Source organism: Nicotiana tomentosiformis, chromosome 1 (assembly GCF_000390325.3).
Source record: "Nicotiana tomentosiformis chromosome 1, ASM39032v3, whole genome shotgun sequence".
NCBI classification, from domain to species: Eukaryota; Viridiplantae; Streptophyta; class Magnoliopsida; order Solanales; family Solanaceae; genus Nicotiana; species Nicotiana tomentosiformis.
Window position 1 is genome coordinate 97,249,754 of NC_090812.1, and position 20,084 is coordinate 97,269,837.

General features: G+C 36.6%; 1 long non-coding RNA gene across 1 annotated transcript; it reads left to right on the forward strand.

The window, feature by feature from the left end:
- Positions 1 to 18,271: 18,271 nt before the first annotated feature.
- Positions 18,272 to 19,473, forward strand: LOC138910794 (uncharacterized). Its single transcript, XR_011415954.1, has 2 exons — positions 18,272 to 18,517; positions 19,200 to 19,473. It is a non-coding gene; the product is annotated as an uncharacterized lncRNA (long non-coding RNA).
- Positions 19,474 to 20,084: the final 611 nt, after the last annotated feature.

Below are 20,084 nucleotides of genomic sequence, written 5' to 3' on the forward strand. Positions count from 1 at the left end.
TGCGATCAGAATTGGCTAGAGGTCTGTGGATGGATTTAAATATGAATACATGCTCTATATGAGGCCGGATATGTTCATTTAGCATAGCGCTTCTTATGGAGGATTATTCGGACGTTGGATGTCGTTTCGTCGTTGGTTATTTCATGTAATACTATATTGTGCCGTGTGAGTTATGAAACGGCTTGATAAATTTCTTATGTGTTGAGGTTCCGTGTAGCGATGGTGTTATGTGAGCAGGATGGCTCTCGAGATTCAGATCATATATCGCACCTTAGTTGTGCTTGAGTTTTGTAGCGTATGGCGCTGTTGGTCCTTCCAAAGATGGTATTATGCACTTAGCGTGCTTGTGTCCGATGTTCGGATATTTTATAAGTAATGAGCATTCTAGCTCGGTAAGTATTTATTTTATATAGATTCTTTTGTGCGGATCGGGTTGCACGTCACAACAGTGTAATGTTGAGAACAATTCCCTATATTCTATTTTGTGTGTTTTTGTGTTTCATTTTTCTGAGGAAGGTTCATGACACCTTTTCAGCTGTTTAATTAGTCATGTGAGTTGAGTAATCCTTTTCATAGTCTGTTTTCCTTATGTATCGCAATCTAGTCCGTAGCTTATTAACTCATTGTGGCGTCATAGGAGACTTTTTGTCATGTCTGAGGTAGATTATTGCCTGAGCAGCTTATACTAAGCAAGAAGAGGTTATTGGATCCAGGATCAATAAGATCGGATTATATGAAGTATAATAAAGAGCAAATACCATTATTTGGTCAATAATGAGGCAATGGTTCTTGCTAGAAGGAGAAACTCAATAATTTGTTGACTCAGCAGTTGGTTATGAATTTCTACACATTTCTTCCATCGTGGAAGCAGTTCAAGAGTTGGAACAGGACTTATATGTATCATGAGTTGTGTTGTGAACATCAGATTCGTGGAATTTTGGCTATTGTTATCGGAGAATGTTATTATAGTCATGTGAATGATGCAGTGCATGGTCTAAATTCAACAAAGGTATGCAATCCTCTATTGGTGCATCGTGTAGTGATTGATACGACATTCTTAGGTTGGAAACAAGCATGGTGGAGAATTCTGGATGTTAGAATTGGGCTCTAAGGCTTAATTGCCTAAATAAAGGGAAGGATTTTCAGATTGGCTCGAGTTAATATGCTCAGCTGGGTGTGGTAGCACGGGTAGGTGCACGAGGTGTTAAACATTAATTTTGGATAACTCTGGAACACACCTTAGCACGTTCGAGGACGAACGTATATTTAAGTGGGAGAGAATGTAACGACCCAACCGGTCGTTTCGACTTTTAGAAACCCGTTCCCTAAAATAAAACTCCCCGAACATGCTTTTATTAATTTATGACTCGCGAGGATGGTTGGTTCGGGATTTGGAAGTGTTTGGGTTGAAATCGGAACACTTGGTTCTTTAAGTTAACTTTAAATGGACAAGTTTGACTTCGGTCAACATTTTGAGAAAACGACCTCGGAATCGGGATTTGTCGGTTCTAATAGGTTTGTATGATGATTTCGGACTTGGACATATGTTCGAATCGGGTTTTGGATAACCCGGGAGCGTTTTGGCACTTAATAGTGAAAATTAACTATTTGAAGGTTTAAAATTCTTTAAATTTGATTTGGAGTAGGATTTTGAGTAATTGAAGTCCATTTGGAATTTCGAGTTTGGGAATAGTTCCGTATATTGATTTAAGATTTGCACGCAAATTCTCGTGTCATTCCGAGTAGTTTAAGTATATTTCGGCGCATTGGGAGTAAATTAAAGAACATGAAATTCTTAAGTTTGAATCAATTTAGTTTAGGGTATGATTCTTAGATTTGATGTTGTTTTACGCGTTCCGAGAGTTTGAGCGAGTCCGTTTTATGATTTCAAACCTGTTGGTATGTTCGGGCAGGGCCCCGGGGGTCCCGAGTGTTAACCGGGCGAGGCACGGACTAATGTTGGGAAGTTGAGCAAGGACTGAAGCTCCCAACTACTGTCATAATCGCACCTGCGCTTGGACAACCGCAGGTGCGAGCCACCAATCGCAGGTGCGAACGAGAGAAACCTGCCCAGCCATCGCACATGTGAAGCATTTGGCGCACCTGCGAACACGCAGGTGCGATGGCCTTGTGCGCAGAAGCGGAAAAATGCGCATGTGCGAAGGGATGGGCGCACCTGCGCTTGCGCAGAAGCGAACATTTCTTCCGCAGGTGCGGAACAAGGAAAAGAAGGAAAAATGCGCACCTGGGAGGAATTTCCGCAGGTGCGAAAGCCGCATGTGCGGTACTCCTTCTGCAGGTGCGAAAAACCTGTCTGGGTAGAACCTTAAAACGGACGATAACTCAGTCCATTTCTTTCTATTTTTCATCCATTGTTGGGCGATTTCAGAGCTCTTTGTGAGGAGTTTCAACTATCAACTTGGAGGTAAGTTAATTCTACACCCTTTGAGTTAAATACATAGATTATAAGTAGATTATAACTAGTAAATCTTAGAAATCAAAGAGTTAGATGAAAAACCTAGATTTTTATAAAAATGAGATTTTGACCACGAAAATAGTTATGGAATTGGGTAGAAATTATATATTCAAGTTCTTGAGATTATGAGTAACGTTAACATCCAAAAATTTTCAGAATCCGAGCACGTGGTCCCGGGGTAAAGTTTAGAAATTTTACCATTTTGTATAAGGTAATTTATTTAATAGATAAAATTCGAATCATTTAGCATATATTAATTATTTTGTATAATATTTGGATAGTTTCAGATTTTTTCGGCGTCGAATCGAGAATTCAACGCGACATGGTAATCGGAAAGTGGACTTTGAGATGAAGTAAGTCTCTTGTCTAATCTTGTGAGGGAAAAATTACCCCATAGGGATTAATTGAATAATTGTTGCTAATTGCGGTGGCTACGTACGTACGAGGTGACGAGAGTCCGTGCGTAGCTACTATTTATGCTAAAATCCGGATAGTTTAGGTATCAAAGCATGCATTACTTGTGTAGATTGCATTCTTTGTTTAATTAATATTAATTGATATGTATATATGAATATATTATGAATTGTTAGATAAAAATATTAAAGGATGTGAATCTCATATGTTTGATTTTCTGTTTAAATTAATTAGATATCAAAAGAAATTGTTCTTCCTCCCGAATTTATCCTATAATAAATATACTTTCCTTCCGGAGGTACATAAGAAAATGTCCTCCTTTCTTGTGGAGCGGGCCGAATGCTTCGGCAGGATAGATGTATCTATGGATCGCGCCGCACATCCCTCGATAGTGTACACGACACTCTGGATCGGGCCGTACGTACTCGGCAGAAATCATGCTTAATAATAATTATTATACGATACTTTAATAATTTATTTCAGTTTGCGAAGCTAGTTGATAAATTGGAAAATCCTTGGAATTTAATGAATTATTATTCTTGCTTGTTAAGGAATTAACTGTTATTCCTCTAATGAGATTTAATTGATAAATTAAAAATTTATTGAAATTGAATTGCAGGTTGTAAAGCTATTTGATAAATTGGAAGTTTTATTTAAATTGGATGATTTAAATAAATAAATTGAAAAAAATTGTTGCATTTGAAGGATTGTTATTATTTCTGCTAAATGAATAAAATTATTATTAACTCTATGAACCATGTTGATTTGAATAATTATAATTTATTCCAATTATTATTATTGACCCATAGTGAGTGTCAAAGTCGGCTATCTCGTCTCTACCACTTCGAGATTAGGCTTGATACTTACTGGGTAGATGTTTTTTCGTACTCATACTGTAGTTGCTGCATATTTTATTGTGCAGGTACATATATGTATAGCGGCCTTGTGGGCGCAGAGGTGTGGTTAATAATTGTGGGGACATAGGTAAGCTGCATTCTATATTACGATCCGTAGCTAACAGAGTCTCCTTCAGAGTTATTATATTTTTCCGTCTAATTTGTATTCTGGACAGATGCTGTATTTCATTTTTAATTCCCTAGTAAATGCTCATGCACTTGTGACACCGGGTTTTGGGAGTGGTTGTGAATTATTTAAAAATTTAGTTGCTAAAAATATTTATTATTTACTCTATGAGTTTTATCTTTACAATTTCATTGAAGAAATTTTTATTTCAAGAATACTAAAATGGGTAATTAAGTTAATTGATTATGGTTGGCTTGCCTGACAGTGGTGCCCGGCGCCATCACGGCCTTTAATTGGATTTTGGGTCGTGACAAAACTTTCTCTATCGTGTGACTTTATTCTATCACTGAGTTTGAATCATTCTTCTCTTGTTCTCTCACATATGGTGAGGACACGTACAAAATCCACAACAAGGTATCCGTACCATAGTTCCGGCACCGGTTGCTCCACCACTCGCATAATCAGCTAGAGGCGGGGGTCAGGTAGCACGAGGTGGTGGTCAGATAGTTAGAGGTAGAGGCTAGTGAGTGAGAGGCCGTCCGAGAGGTGGAGGTCAGGTTGGTGGAGCTCAATTCCGTTGTTATGCATTTCCAACTAGACTTGAGGTGAAGTCGTCTGATGTAGTTATTACAGGTATTACCTCGGTTTGTAATAGAGACGCTTCAATGTTGTTTTATCCGGGTTCTCCACATTCTTGTATGTCTTCATATTATGCTTCACATTTGAGTATGCCATGTTATTCCCTAAATATTCTTGTTTCTGTGTCTACACTAGTTGGAGATTCTATAGTAGTTGTTCAAGTTGACCCAGGGGGGTGTTCTTTTCAGATGGTCCGACGAGTGCGAGGTGAGCTTTCAAAAGCTAAAGATTGCCTTGACTACAACCCCGGTATTGATACTTCATACATATTCGGGATCTTACACTATGTATTGTGATGCATTGCGTATTGGACTTGGCGTAGTATTGATGCATGCCGGTAGGGTGATTGCCTACGCGTCTCGCCAGTTGAAGGTTCATGAGAAGAATTACCATGTGCATGATTTGGAGTTAGTAGCCATTGTTCACGCACTCAATATTTGGAGGCACTATCTCTACGGCGCTCTATGTAAGGTTTATACTGACCATCAAAGTCTCCAACACCTGTTCAAACAGAAAGATCTTAATTTGCGGCAGCGGAGATGGTTAGAGTTACTGAAGGACCATGATATCACCATATTATATCGGCAGCAGAGATGGTTAGACCTTAATTTGTGACACATTCATCGTTGTTGGAGTGCATCAAGCCTCGCCAGTTTGATGATCCTCACTTATTGGTGTTGAAAGACACGGTACAACAAGATAGTGCCAAGGAGGTCGTGATTGCAGATGATGGTGTCATGTGATTTCAGGCCAAATTTGTGTTCTGAATGTTGATAGGTTGAGAGAGTTGATCCTTGAGAAGGCTCACAGCTCGCGCTATTCTACTCACCCAAGTGTCAAAAGAGTTATGCGGACCGGAGGGTTCGAGATGCACTACTAGAAATTCGGCAAAATTCGACAAAGGTCGACCGACCAACTTTGGTCGGTCAAAACACCTGGTTTTTCAAAATATTTTTTTTTAATTTTTTTTTTTTTTTTATGAAACCGACCAACTTTGGTTGGTTTTCTTTGGCACAAAAATACGGGAAACTATTTTTGAGTCCCTCGAAATTTATTTTTCAAGAAACCGATCAACTTTGGTTGGTTTTTCAATTAAAATAAATAAAAATTAATATTAAAAAAATGACCAAAATTGGTCGGTTAATTCGGCCGGTCATTTTAAAAAATCGATCAACTTTGGTCGGTAATTTTATTTTAAATAAAACCGACCAACTTTGGTCGGTTATTTTTGTGCGAAAATACAATTTAAGAGTATAAATCAAATAAAAGACAGTCTTAAAACAAAAGGCACCAATGGTCTAGTGGTAAAATAGTATCCTGCCACAGTACAGACCCCAGTTCGATTCCCAGATGGTGAATCTTTTGATTACATAATTAAAAATCCGACCAACTTTGGTCGGTTTTTTTTTTGCAATATTTCTTTTTTTTTTTTGGAATTTAATTGACCGACCAAAGTTGGTCGGTAATTTCCGGCCAACTTTCATCGGTATGCCTTTCCGACCGCTAAAATACCGTCCACACGTAAATGGTCACGTTTTGGACGGTTATTGGCCATTACCGACCAAAGATGATTGGTGTTTTTAGTCAGTTTTTACCGAATTTCTAGTAGTAATGTGCTTATATGAAAGGTGAGAAAGTTCTTCTCCGAGTGTCGCCTATGAAGAGCATGATTATCATGACCCAAACCGATGGGCCGCGACGGGCATCCGGTACCTTACTCAATCGTGTACCATCGTAACGTATATTTCGTATCATACTATGAGAGGTAAATGAGCCGGAGAGGCTGTCGTGAGATAAGTAGAATAAAACATGAGGAAATACTTGACATAGGATGACCCAACATGATGTACCGACCTATACATATGACATACGAGCCTATAAGGACGACACAATCCTTTATATACTCAAAACATAGGTCGACAAGGCCATACAAGTATTCGTATACATGACATCTGTCTACAAACCTCTAAGAGTAGATAAATACCGTAAAGGTCGGGACAAGGCCCCGCCATACCAATCAATACATGTCCAAATCATACTGTCCACATAAGCAACTCCAGAGCAAATACAATGCACTAACACTTTCCGCTGAGCTGATAGCCTACTTGGAGGACTCTTAACATGTCTATCGGGACCTGCGGGTATAAAACGCAGCGTCCCCAGGCAAAAGGGACGTCAATACAAATAATGTACCGTGTATGTGAGGAATGAAAATTAGCAAATAATCGTTTAATATTTATAATGTCATGCATATGCGTATAAATGTCGTACCATGCATAGGTATATGCGTACATAACATCATCAAGTCTTTGAGGGCATCCCATCATATCATCTCGGCCACTGTGGGAAAATCATCAATGTATACCAGCTGATCAAGTGGTGGTGCGTATATAATGCCGTAATAATTTTTCATATCAGATATACATATAATATACGCGTATATAACGCCATCTGGTCATGGGTCAATGTACATGTATAAATGAATGAAATGCATAAGAAATATGTTAATAAGATTTATCGGAATATTATAAGATCAATATGCCTTTAGTATAAACTTTATTAACTACGTATTTTTCTGAGACCCATAAACAGAAAATATAATAATAACACAAATGGGGAATCAAGAATATAGACACCCATAGTACTTCTATGAATATAGTCATTTTATGAAAGCTGTGTGTTTGCTTGTTTCGTTTGTATCGTATGAATCATGCCAAAAAGAAATAAGGGATATCCTTAATATATCTGAGTCGATTCTCTTGACAATCTCTTTAACACACGCCAATCGCGACGAAACACGTAATGACAGATCGGAGTAGGGAAAAATTAGTATGATATTCTTGAAAAAGATTGCACTGTACTCCCTTAGAATTGCAATTCTCACATTGCTAAGTAGTCTTGTATGAATTTTGTAGCAAAATCACATTGCCAATCCATATGATATAAGCATCTCTCAATCAAATCACGTTGCTATCATTTTGTATGAGTTTGCTGAAGCAATTTACATTGCTATGAAGATTAAATATCTCTCTTTGTGATTTAGAGAGATCTTTTATCTTAGTTGGTGTGGGCCTCACTTAGGAAGATGACTTGGCCACTAAATTTCTCTAAGTGTGCCACCTTGTTACATGAGTTTAAGAGTCACCATTTTGATTTTTGGTCCCTAATTCCTCTTGCTGCCACGTGGGGATGGTGTCCCCCTTAAGATTTGTTCACAAATTCAATTACATGTTAATCTCCCACTTAAAAATTTATAATTAACCAATTATCCACATAATTAAGAATTATCTCAAATTACTTAAAATACTACTTACTTTTAACATGCTTTATACACCTTACTCTCATGGTCATGTGGTATCTTGTATGATACTAGTCCATAAATACCGGGTATTATAGCTCAGACCGTATTTTATCCCAAATTGACAACCTTCAACGAAACTCATTTTCTTTGATTCGTTTGCCCTCTAACCTTCACGGCGCTTACTTATCGCCTGTTATAAATAGCATAAATACTTATAACCTCAAAAATAATCTTATTCCCGAATCTACATCGATTAACTTACGACGAAATTTTAACATACGAAAACGCGAAATGTAACACATAATACTTATAACCTCAAAATAATCTTGTCTTTGAACTGATGTGAATAATCTTACGGCAATTCCAACATACACTACTACGGGGTGTAACATCGTCGTAATACTGTGAGGAGTAACAGTGATGCGGTTTAGGAAGAAGGGCAAGTTAAGCCCAAGGTTTATTGGCCCGTTCGAGATTTCAGAGAGGGATGGGGAGGTTACTTATAGGCTTACATTGTCTCCTAGCGTAGCAGGGGTACATCTGGTATTTCATGTCTTCTTGCTTCGGAAGTACCACGAGGGTAGGTCACATGTTTTGGACTTCAGCATGGTGCAGCTTGATGAGAATTTGACCTATGAGGAAGAGTAAGTGGCTACTCTAGACCGATAGGTTCGAAAGTTGAGATCTAAGAGTTTTATTTCTGTGAAAGTGCATTAGAGAGGTCAGCCGATCAAGGAGGCTACATGGAAGTTTGAGTCTGATATGAGGAGTAGATACCCACACCTTTTTATCAGTCCAGGTACATTTCTATATCCGTTCGAGGACGAACGTTTCTTTTAGAGGTGGAGAATGTGACGACCCGATAGGTCGTTTTGAGTATTAGCCCCTTTTTCTATATTCCGAGACCTCCCGTAGCTTTATTTGATGATATATGACTTGCGTGCGTGGTTGATATCATTTTTCGGAAAGCTGTTATGTGAAATTGTAAAGAAAATGTGATTTTTGACTTAAAATGAGGCTAGAAGTGACCACGCTCAACGTTTTTGGTAAACGACCTCAGATCGGTATTTTGACGATTCCGGTAGGTTTGTATAATATTTTTGGACATAACCCGAGAGCGTTTCGGCGCATTATGTGAAACATTGAGTCTCAAAGTTGAAATCTTGAGTTTTGATGATTGATTCCTGATATTTGATGTTATTTCGATGATTTGAGATAGCAAGAGAATTTGTATGATGTTATTACACTTGTGTGAATGTTCGGATTGGAGCCTGAGGGGGCTCAAGTGAGTTTCAGATACATTTTTGGGATGTTTTGGACTGTTGAAGCAGCAACTGGTGTGTTAAGGTTGCAAGTTTCACATTTGCGAAGTCCTGATCGCAATCGAACATTGTTATTCGATATTGTTTCCGATATTAAAAAAATACGGAAAATAATTTTTACTTAAAAAAATTACTAGCATTTGAGAATTAATATAAATTCTTACAGACTCATATGCCTAGTGTAAGAAACCCCACAACTCTTCAAATCATCGTACTCGCGAGAAATAGAGTCGTACGTCTAGATTCTTTGGTGTTATTTATACATCATGCTCTTTTACAATTTTAAATTTAAGAAAATATTATAATTTTAAATTTAAGAAAATAACCTTTTTAGATCTCTTATGTATAAAACACAGACCTCTTATGTGTAAATTAAATTTCATATGTATAAAAAAAAAGGTAGGAGTCATAAAACTTAAAAAAATATTATAAAGAGCCAAAAAATCAATTGACCTGATTATTTGAGCTAGTTGAATATTTTAGACCCACAGCTAATATAGACATGAAACTGCTCAAAGTATTTATTTTTGATTTTCTAATACATTAGATAGTCTTACTCATATACATGATACATCAAATGGTGTTACTTGTGTTACAAAATATAAAAAGAAAAATCAAGGCAATTGTTAATTACTACACGATATGAAATTTCATCTTTCTACCAATAAATAAATTAAATAAAAGTGTACAATATTCATGTATATGGTAATTTTCTCGAGACATTGGAAAATTATTTTACTTCCCTCTCTCAAAATTATCCAAACATTATATCGTGGAGCATTTTCCACAATTTCATTCTTCTGGCGTTCAATATGTTCCCTATAACTTGTCTGTCTAACATGGTACAGACACACATTAGATACTACTACCAAATATGACAACTTCTTTTCCAATATATACCATAAATACACAACTATTTGCTTGTGAATATGTACTTAACAACAAGATGTTCATGTTATATATGTTTCAAGTTAGAATTGCCTTTTTCCAGCTTCTAAGTGACCAAGAACTCAACTTTTGAATATGTAAAGGGCAAGAGTTACAAGTTATAGTTGTTTTGAGCCATTTCCAGATATTAGCAGATAGATTCCTTGTGTACCAAAAAGGTTTACATAGAATCTCCTCAAACACATATTCAAACATGACAAAATCAGGTCAATTATATCGGGGCTTCTGTATTCCAAAGTATCCCATACAAGTAGGACCATAAAAAAGAATTATCATTTCTTTTTCTTTCTTTTTTGGTGAAAGAGATTAGCATATATTAATAATTACTAAATAGAGTTCTGATTGTTAGGAGGATACTAGTTCCCCCTGTTATACCCCATTTTAACACGGGTCAAATTAGAGTATAGTAACATATTGGAAAGACTGCGGTTTAGTTAATTTAAGAGAGTCGCCACCTAATTAGTTTAATGATGAATTAGGACACGAGTTGTAGCTAAGTAATGCTTAAAGTTACTCTGTTTTTATGATCTATTTAACCTTGAGATTATAGGCAAGAGTCCTAATTAATCCTATAGAGAAGATTATTAAGGCACCATATATGATCGTAAATTAAAAGTAGCGCTTGAGGTGTTTTAACAAAATATAATGAATAAGGTTTATAACTAATTAATATATAGGCATAACTTTGAAAGAAACGGCCTTTTATGAAAAGTCGTAACTAATTTGCACCTTGGGAAAACAAATATTTTTTGTTTGTCTTCAAAATTTATCAAAATCAAGATCATTGAAACTCTTTGTTTAATGAAAAGCCTGTCTCTTAAAAGAAAAGTAGTAATCTAAGTTTTTAAACTTATTAAACGTGACGAGGAGAAAACAGTTTTCTTCCTTATGTCTCAAACGAAAATATTACCCCAAAATGCTAAGTGTATTGTATCCTTTCAAGTCCTTAATTCAAAATAAAAATAGTTTGCCAAACTAAAGTCGTAATTTTAAATGATAAAAGTAATCATCAATCATAGGTTCAAATAAAACATATCACGTAGATTAACAAGAAAATCAATCTAATGATACAGGCCTCATGCTTCGTTAAAGTCATATAGATCAACAAAAGATGTCAAACCTATGGACAGGATCTCAAAATATGAATAGGAAGGCTTACACTAATATTTTATATTAGACATAGCAGCATGTATTTCCTGGTAGTTAAAAACCATTTCGGCAGAAGATATTTTAGATCCTATAAGTGCAATCTTTCTAAGTCATAAAAGGAAACTTGCATGCATAACTTTTAAGATCTCAACATAGAATACAGATTTCATATTTTATAATCAATCTTAACAACTGGACAAAATTTGCCTTTAAGATGAGTTTATAACAGGGAAGAGAAGAAAAGACTTGGACTAAAACAGAATGCAGTCAATAAGTCCGGCTAGTGGCGGAGCCAGAATTTTCATCAAGGGGTGTCAAAATATAAATAATTAGATACATTGAAAAGTTAAGGGGAGTCAATAAAAAAATTTATCTAGAAATATAGTGTAATTTTCCGGACTTGGTTCAATGTGGCTCCGCCACTGAGTCCGGCATGAGTTACATCACAATGAAGTTCTTGGAACTATCTTTATAATAGTAAAGCATGGGTCCTAAGTCATGATCGTTACCCTTGGTGTAGTTTAATACAAGGCACATGTTAAAATTATGGTTCTAATAGAGACGTGCGGCATATACTTCTTTACTATAGTATTAAAGTATAGATTTCTTAACTCAAACGCGGAGCCTCAGAGCGCGACATTTATACAAAAGTAGATTTAAATAGGTCATCTATTCAATTGGAAAAGATAAGACATACTAGTATCTATTACAGTGAACTAGTCCACGAGGGGCTCAATGGTCAAAACAGAGCATTGTTATACAGGTAAGATACTCACGAGACTTTTGTTAAATATTGATCAATTGGATTTTTTATAACATGGCCAGAATATGCATATGGCTTGAGCATACGAATAATAAGAAAATCCTAATACATGTTTCTACTAAAGAACCCCCCCCAAAAAATACAAAGGACGATGATTTACAGCCAAATAAATCATCGTAGCTTATAGTGACTCCTGTGTGGTGATTCCCATTTGATACCTATAGTAGCTGTATTCCTCAAATTCTCCCTGACCGTTACTATGTAGAATTCAATGGCCTTTGCAACGGTGTTAGAAATGGAGATGGGATATTTCTTTTTATTGAATAGGTTGTGATTTCTTGTTATCCATATGTGCCAGAAGCCGAAGGGAAAAATAGCATCCCAGGATAGAATATCATTAAATGGCATTTTCTTTAGGTTGGTCCATGTATTGGACAGGGACTGTGCTGTGAAGTTTGAGTTCTGTTGTTGGCTGGCAGTTGTGCTTTTAGTGGTGAGATCATGCTAGAATAACTTAGCATTGGGACAATCGAAGAAAATATAGATACTTGTTTCTGGAGTGGAGGAGCAGAGACAACATGCAGGGTTACAATTAACCCCAATTCTGTGAAGGAGGGCTCTTGTTCCTATCATGGGACAACAACCAGATGAATGTTTTGATCTTATTGGGTACTTTTAACTTTCAGATCCAGCTGAATTTATTTTCATTCATATTTTCAATTGAATCAGCTTTGTTGCTAAGGAAGGTGTACGTTGATTTGGTGGTAAAGATGCAATTGTGTGTCAGACCCCAAATCATCTTATACTCCTTGACTGAATTAGTAAGAATGAATGTGTACTTGATCAGGTTCATGATGTTGTCAGGAAGGTTGAGGGAGAGGGATGAGGTATTCCATTCCCCATTATTGTAGATTGTGGCCACCTTGACAGTAAAGTCATTTAGTGTTAGAGGGCCCCCAATCATTTTTCTGATGGATATATTATTTGGTATCCATGAATCATTAAATAAACCTACCATGTCCCCTTTGTTAATGACCCACCTGCTGGCCTGCCTGTGTATCCCATCCCCTGAGAATACACTGTCAGATTGAAGATTTAGATTTTTTGGGATATGGTTCCAAGTACAGTGCTTGAAAATGAGGACTTTTGCCCAAGATAGATAAGGTATTATGAAATATCCTCCAGGATAGAACAACATGGAATGCCCTGTTCTTGCACTCCACTTTTTGCAAGCCCAAGCCTCCATGACATTTTGGAGTTGTGACCCTTTCCCAGCCTACCAGGTGTATTTTCTTCATATTTCGTGTGGTGCCCCAAATAAATTTTTTTTGGATCCTATCAATAAGCTTAGTTGTTTTGGAGGGTAGTTTGATGAACTGCATAACATGACTTGGGATGCTACTTAGTGATTCCTTGGCCAGGGTTGTTACCAGTCATGTTCAGGTAGTTTGTTTTCCATCCAGCCAACTTAGATCGCATACAGTCAATGATGAATTGAAAGTCACTATTGGATGATCTCTTGAGGAATATGGGAAAGCCCGAGTATATACCAAAAAAGAATATGGCTCGGATGGAGAGGGTGGCAGTAAGAGCCTCCATATAATCAGGTTTGTAGTTGGAGGAGAAGAAGACCCTAGACTTAGTGAGGTTAATTTTTTGCCCAAATACATGATTGAAAGAATTCAAAATATTGGTAATTGTGTTACAGTTTCTGGTGTCAGCTTTAGCAAATTGGGTTAGGTCATCAACAAAGAACAAATGGGAGATCTTAGGATCAGACCTACTGATACTGATTGGTAGCCACTGTTTGGCATAGACTATATTGTCAATAAGCCTGGAAAGTCTCTCCATGCACATTATGAAGAGGTATGGTGAATTAGGGTCTCCTTGCCTGATTTCCCTGATTGACTAGAAGGTGGCAGTTTGCTACCATTCACTATGATAGTGTTACGAACCGGCTGGTCGTTTTGAGAGTATTAACCCCGAACCCCTATTTATTACTCCCTCTATTTCATTTTGTGGTTACGTAACTTGCCAGGAGGATTTAATTTTAATTTTGAAGTGAAATGGGACACATAGTCCCTAAATTTGGGAGTTTAAGTTCTAAAAACTAACCGTAGTTCAAACTGTATGAAGACGACCTTGGAATGGAGTTCCGGCGGTTCCAATAGCTCCGTAGGATAATTTTGGTCTTAGGAGCGTGTTCGGATGTTGAATTGGAGGCCCGTAGGTCATTATAACGTCAATTGGCGAAAGTTGAAAAATTGGATGATTTTTGGAAAGTTTGACCGGGAGTGGACTTTTTAATATCGGGGTCGGATTATGATTTCGAAAGTTGGAGTAGGCCCGAAATGTCATGTTATATCCCGTACTTTAATATTGGGATGAGTCGTAGTTATCCATATGAGCTTGAACGGATTAAGACCATTCATTAGGTTATAGAGGATTTGTGACTATGTTATTGTAAGACCCCGTAAGTTTAACAATATTAATACCGTTATATACATTTGATATGTTATTTTGAGTGGAATATTTTTGTAAAAAGTTTGAAAAATATGATTTTATATAGTTATTAATATTACTACTTCCGAATATGCTTTAAATTATACACATAATATGAGAAAGTTGATGAGATTTTCTTTATTGTAAAGATAAAAATTATTTTTTTCACAAGAAAAGAATGTTATTTTTTTTTACCATTTTAAGAATTAAGCGTACAAAATTTTATACTCTTTATATGAGATTAGGAAAATTAGAAGTTGAAAAAATATATGTATTTTTACATAGATGTTTTAATAAAATAATAGTGTATGCGTTGATTTTATATGGTACCATAATTTATTAATATTTTAATAGTAGTACTTTAGGAAGAGGACAAGACTATTTTTGAGGTTATAAGTATTTATGATATGTCAAACAAGTGATAAGTAAGTGTTATAAAGGTCAGAGGGTAAACGAATCGAAGAAATTGAGTATCACCGAAGTTTGACAATTTGGGATAAAATACGGTCCAAGCTATAATATCCTGTATTTATGGACTAGTGCCATACAAGGTACCACATGATCGTGATAGTAGGGTACATAAAATGTGTTAAAAGTGAATAATATTTTAAGTAATTTGAGATAATTTTTAATTATGTGGGTAATTGGTTAATTATTGGTTAGTGAGAAATTAACAAGTCAATTAATTAGAAATTTATGAATAATTATTTAAGTGAGATTTTTGGATAATGATTAAAGGGGCAACATCCACGTGGGATGATAGGAATTTGGCAACAATTTGCCAACTACTCATGTGCTAAGAAGGTGGTGGCAATGTTTAAAGACATTTACACCTTTATATCATTTTGTTAAAGGATGCTATTAAGAAGACAAATTGTACGGCATTTTAGGGATCTCTCTTTCTTATAGTAAGAAACATCCCATTCCTAACTAGTGATATTGTTCATAAGTTTTAAAGTGAATTGGGTATTACTTCATTGTGATGTAAACTAACGTGAAGCTATCAAGAATGCAACCCAAGTTTGATCCAACGTCTATGACCTTCAACGAGTTCGTATGAGCATTCGAGGTTAGATGTTATCAAAAGGATTTACTAGTTGTAGTCATTAAAAGATGGAATTGAGGTATGTTAAGGATATACCTTCTTTTCTTTTGGCATGATCCAAATAACGATACGTAAACATAATGTTATTCCATAAATGATTCTACTCTTAGCAGTTAAGCAGTTAAGGATGCCTATGTTATTCATCCCGGTAAAGTTATATCCAAGTATGTCGAAATACGTTCCAAAGTCTCTATTGAGGTATATGATAAAGATGTTAATGTTTATAATATAGTGATACATGCATCTTCATGCATTTACTACTGAGCTACGGCCGGTCGGGCAGTCATGCATTTATCACCGAGCTACAGTCGATTGTGCAGTTACATATTTACCGCCGAGCTACGGCCGATCGGGCAGTCATGCATTTACCAGTGAGCTGCGGTCGGTTGGGAAGTTACACATTTACCACCGAGCTACGACCGGTCGGGCAGTCATGCATTTACCACCGCGCTACGGCCAGTCGGGCAGTTACCACTGATCAGTTAAGCAGTCATGCATCATACGATATGGATACGAGTCTCAAAGAGAAGCATATATATATATAAGTATAATAAGTATGCAAATACGGTGGCACTTCAGAGATTCAGGTTGATTCTTATATGTCTTTAATAAATGTTGACTTATTGTTATGTTTCAATTTCGCCTTACATACTCGGTACATTATTCGTACTGACGTCCTTTTATTGGGGACGCTGCCTTCATGCCTGCAGGTATAGATAATCAGTTTAACGAGCCCTCATAGTAGACGAGGTTAGCATTCAACGAAGGATCGGTAAGACTCTACCTCATTCGGAGTGCAGCCGAGTCTATGAGTCATCGTGTCAGATTTTTGCTACAGACTTATGGGTAGGCCGGTACCCTGTCCTATTTGATGTCAAATAATCTTAGAGGTTTTGTAGATAGATATTTATTTTGTACAGTATATCAGAGGCCTTAACGGCCCATATGTATTCATGTTTTAAGAACGTTGGTTCATTGATACAACATTTACCCACTTATGGTCATACATTACGAGTTGTAGCCATGTTGACCCGTGATAGAAGAAAAAAATAAATTACGGAGTGGTTCGCTTGGGCCAGCACGGCACCGGGTGCCAGCCACGCCTCCCCAGGTTTGGGGCGTGACAAAGTGGTATCAGAGCAAGTCGTGTCCTAGGGAGTCTACAAAGTGTGCCTAGTAGAGTCTCACTTATGGGTGTGTTACACGCCACATTTATAACTGAGAGGCTATAGGGCATTTAGGAAATGTTACCCTTCTTTTTTTTCTAGATCGTGCCATAGAGCTGAGTCGTAAGAAGTCAGTATGAAGCTTTCGCTAGATTTTGTATGCACCAGAGGTGCAGATATCACAGTAGAGCTTTAAGGCGTAATTTCCACCTATGTTGAAGAGAGGTTATGAAAGAAACAGAAGATACAATGCGAGATTGAAAAGTAAGTAAGGTAAATGTGAAGAAGATACGAGATACTCAAGTACAAAAAGTTGTGAATAGTCGAGACTTCAGATATAGTTTGGGTTTTAGTTTAGTTTGCAGAAGAGACCCTAGTGAAAATTTTATAAATCTCTAAGAGTTAACATTCGAGGACGAATGTTTTAAAGGGGGGAAGGATGTTATATCTCGTACTTTAATATTAGGATGAGTCATAGTAATCCATATGAGCTTGAACAGATTAAGACCATTCATGAGGTTATAGATGATTTGTGACTATGTTATTATAAGACCCCGTAAGTTTAACAACATTGACACCGTTATATACATTTGATGTGTTATTTTGAGTGGAATATTTTTGTAAAAAGTTTGAAAAATATAATTTTATATAGTTATTAATATTACTACTTCCGAATATGCTTTAAATTATACACATAACATGAGAAAGTTGATGAGATTATTTTTATTGTAAAGATAGAAATTATTTTTTTCATAAGAAAAGAAGGTAATTTTTTTTACCATTTTAAGAATTAAGCGTACGAAAATTTATACTCTTTATATGAGATTAGAAAAATTAGAAGTTGAGAAACTATATGTATTTTTATATGGATGCTTTAATGAAATAATAGTGTATGCATTGATTTTATATGGTACCATGATTTTTTAATATTTTAATATTTTAATAGTAGTACTTTAGGATGAGGACAAGACTATTTTTGAGGTTATAAGTATTTATGATATGTCAAACAAGTGATAAGTAAGTATTATAAAGGTCAGAGGGTAAACGAATCGAAGAAATTGAGTATCGCCAAAGTTTGATAATTTGGGATAAAATACGATCCAAACTATAATACCCTGTATTTATGAACTAGTGCCATACAAGGTACCACATGATCGTGATAGTACATAAAATGTATTAAAAGTGAGTATTATTTTAGGTAATTTGAGATAATTCTTAATTATGTGGGTAATTGGTTAATTTTTGATTAGTGGGAAATTAACAAGTCAATTAATTAGAAATTTGTGAATAATTATTTAAGTGAGATTTTTGGATAATGATTAAAGGGGCAACATTCACGTGGGATGATAGGAATTTGGCAACAAATTGCCAACTACTAGTGTGCTAAGAAAGTGGTGGCAATGTTTAAAGACATTCACCTTTATATCATTTTGTTAAATGATGCTATTAAGAAGACAAATTGTACGGCATTTTAGGGATCTCTCTTTCTTATAGTAAGCGACATCCCATTCCTAACTAGTGATATTGTTCATAAGTTTTAAAGTGAATTGGGTATTGCTTCATTGTGATGTAAATTAACGTGAAGCTATCAAGAATGCAACCCAAATTTGATCCAACGTCTATGACCTTCAACGAGTTCGTATGAGCATTCGAGGTTAGATGTTATCAAAAGGATTTACTAGTCGTAGTCATCAAAAGATGGAATTGAGGTATGTTAAGGTTATCTCTTCTTTTCTTTTGGCATGATCCAAGTAACGATACGTAAATGTAATGTTATTTCATAAATGGTTCTACTCTTAGCAGTTAAGGATGTCTATATTATTCATTCCGGTAAAGTTATATTAAAGTATGTCTAAGTACGTTCCTAAGTCTATATTGAGGTATATGATAAATATGTTAATGTTTATAATATAGCGATACATGCATCTTCATGCATTTACGACTGAGCTACGGCCGGTCGAGCAGTCATGCATTTACCATCGAGCTACGGTCGGTTGGGCAGTTACACATTTACCACCGAGCTACGGTCGGTCGGACAGTTATGCATTTATTACCGAGCAACGGTCGGTTGGGCAGTTACACATTTACCACCAAACTACGACTGGTCGGGCAGTCATGCATTTACCACCGTGCTACAGCCGGTCGGGCAGTTACTACTGATCAGTTGGGCAGTCATGCATCATACGATATGGATAAGAGTCTCAAAAAGAAGCATTATATATATAAGTATATTAAGTATGCAAATACGGTGGCACTTCAGAGATTCAGGTTGATTCTTATATGTCTTTAATAAATATTGTCTTATTGTTATGTTTCAGTTTCGCCTTACATACTCGGTACATTATTCGTACTGACGTCCTTTTGTTGGGGACAATGCCTTCATGCCTGTAGGTATAGATAATCAGTTTGATGAGACCTCATAGTAGACGAGGTTAGCATTCAACGAAGGATCGGTAAGACTCCACCTCATTCGAAGTGCAGCCGAGTCTATGAGTCATCATGTTAGAGTTTTGCTTCAGACTTATGGGTAGGCCGGTACTCTGTCCCATTTGATATCAAATAATATTAGAGGCTTTGTAGAAAGAGATTCATTTTGTACAGTATGTCAGAGGCCTTGACGGCCCATATGTATTCATGTTTTAAGAACGTTGGTTCATTGATACAATATTTACCCACTTATAGTCATACATTATGAGTTGTGGCCATGTTGGCCCGTGATAGAAGAAAAACAAATAAGTTACAGAGTGGTTCGATCAGGCCAGCACGATACCGGGTGCCAGCCACGCCTCCTAGGTTTGGGACGTGATATGTCAATTATCACTTGTGTGCAAAATTTGGGGTCAATCGGACTCGATTTGATAGGTTTTCGGCATCGGATGTAGAAGTTTGAAGTTTTAAAGTTCATTAGGCTTGAATCGATGAGCAATTCATATTTTCAACGTTGTTTGATGTAATTTAAAGGCTTGACTAAGTTCGTATGTTATTTTAGGACTGGTTAGTATATTTGGTCGAGGTCCCGCGGGCCTCGGGTGAGTTTCGGATGGTTAACAGATCAAATTTGGACTTAGAACAGGTTGAAACTTGCTGCCTACTGATGCAATCGCACTTGCGGAACTTATCTCGCAGGTGCGAGTTCGCAGAAACGAGCGCGGATTGCGTAGAAGCGGATTTGGGGCTGGCTTGGGGCTAGGTCGTAGGTGCGTGAAGGTCTCCGCATCTGCGAGCCATGCTCCGCAGATGCGGAGTGAAGGGGGCAACTGGATTCCGCAGAAGCGG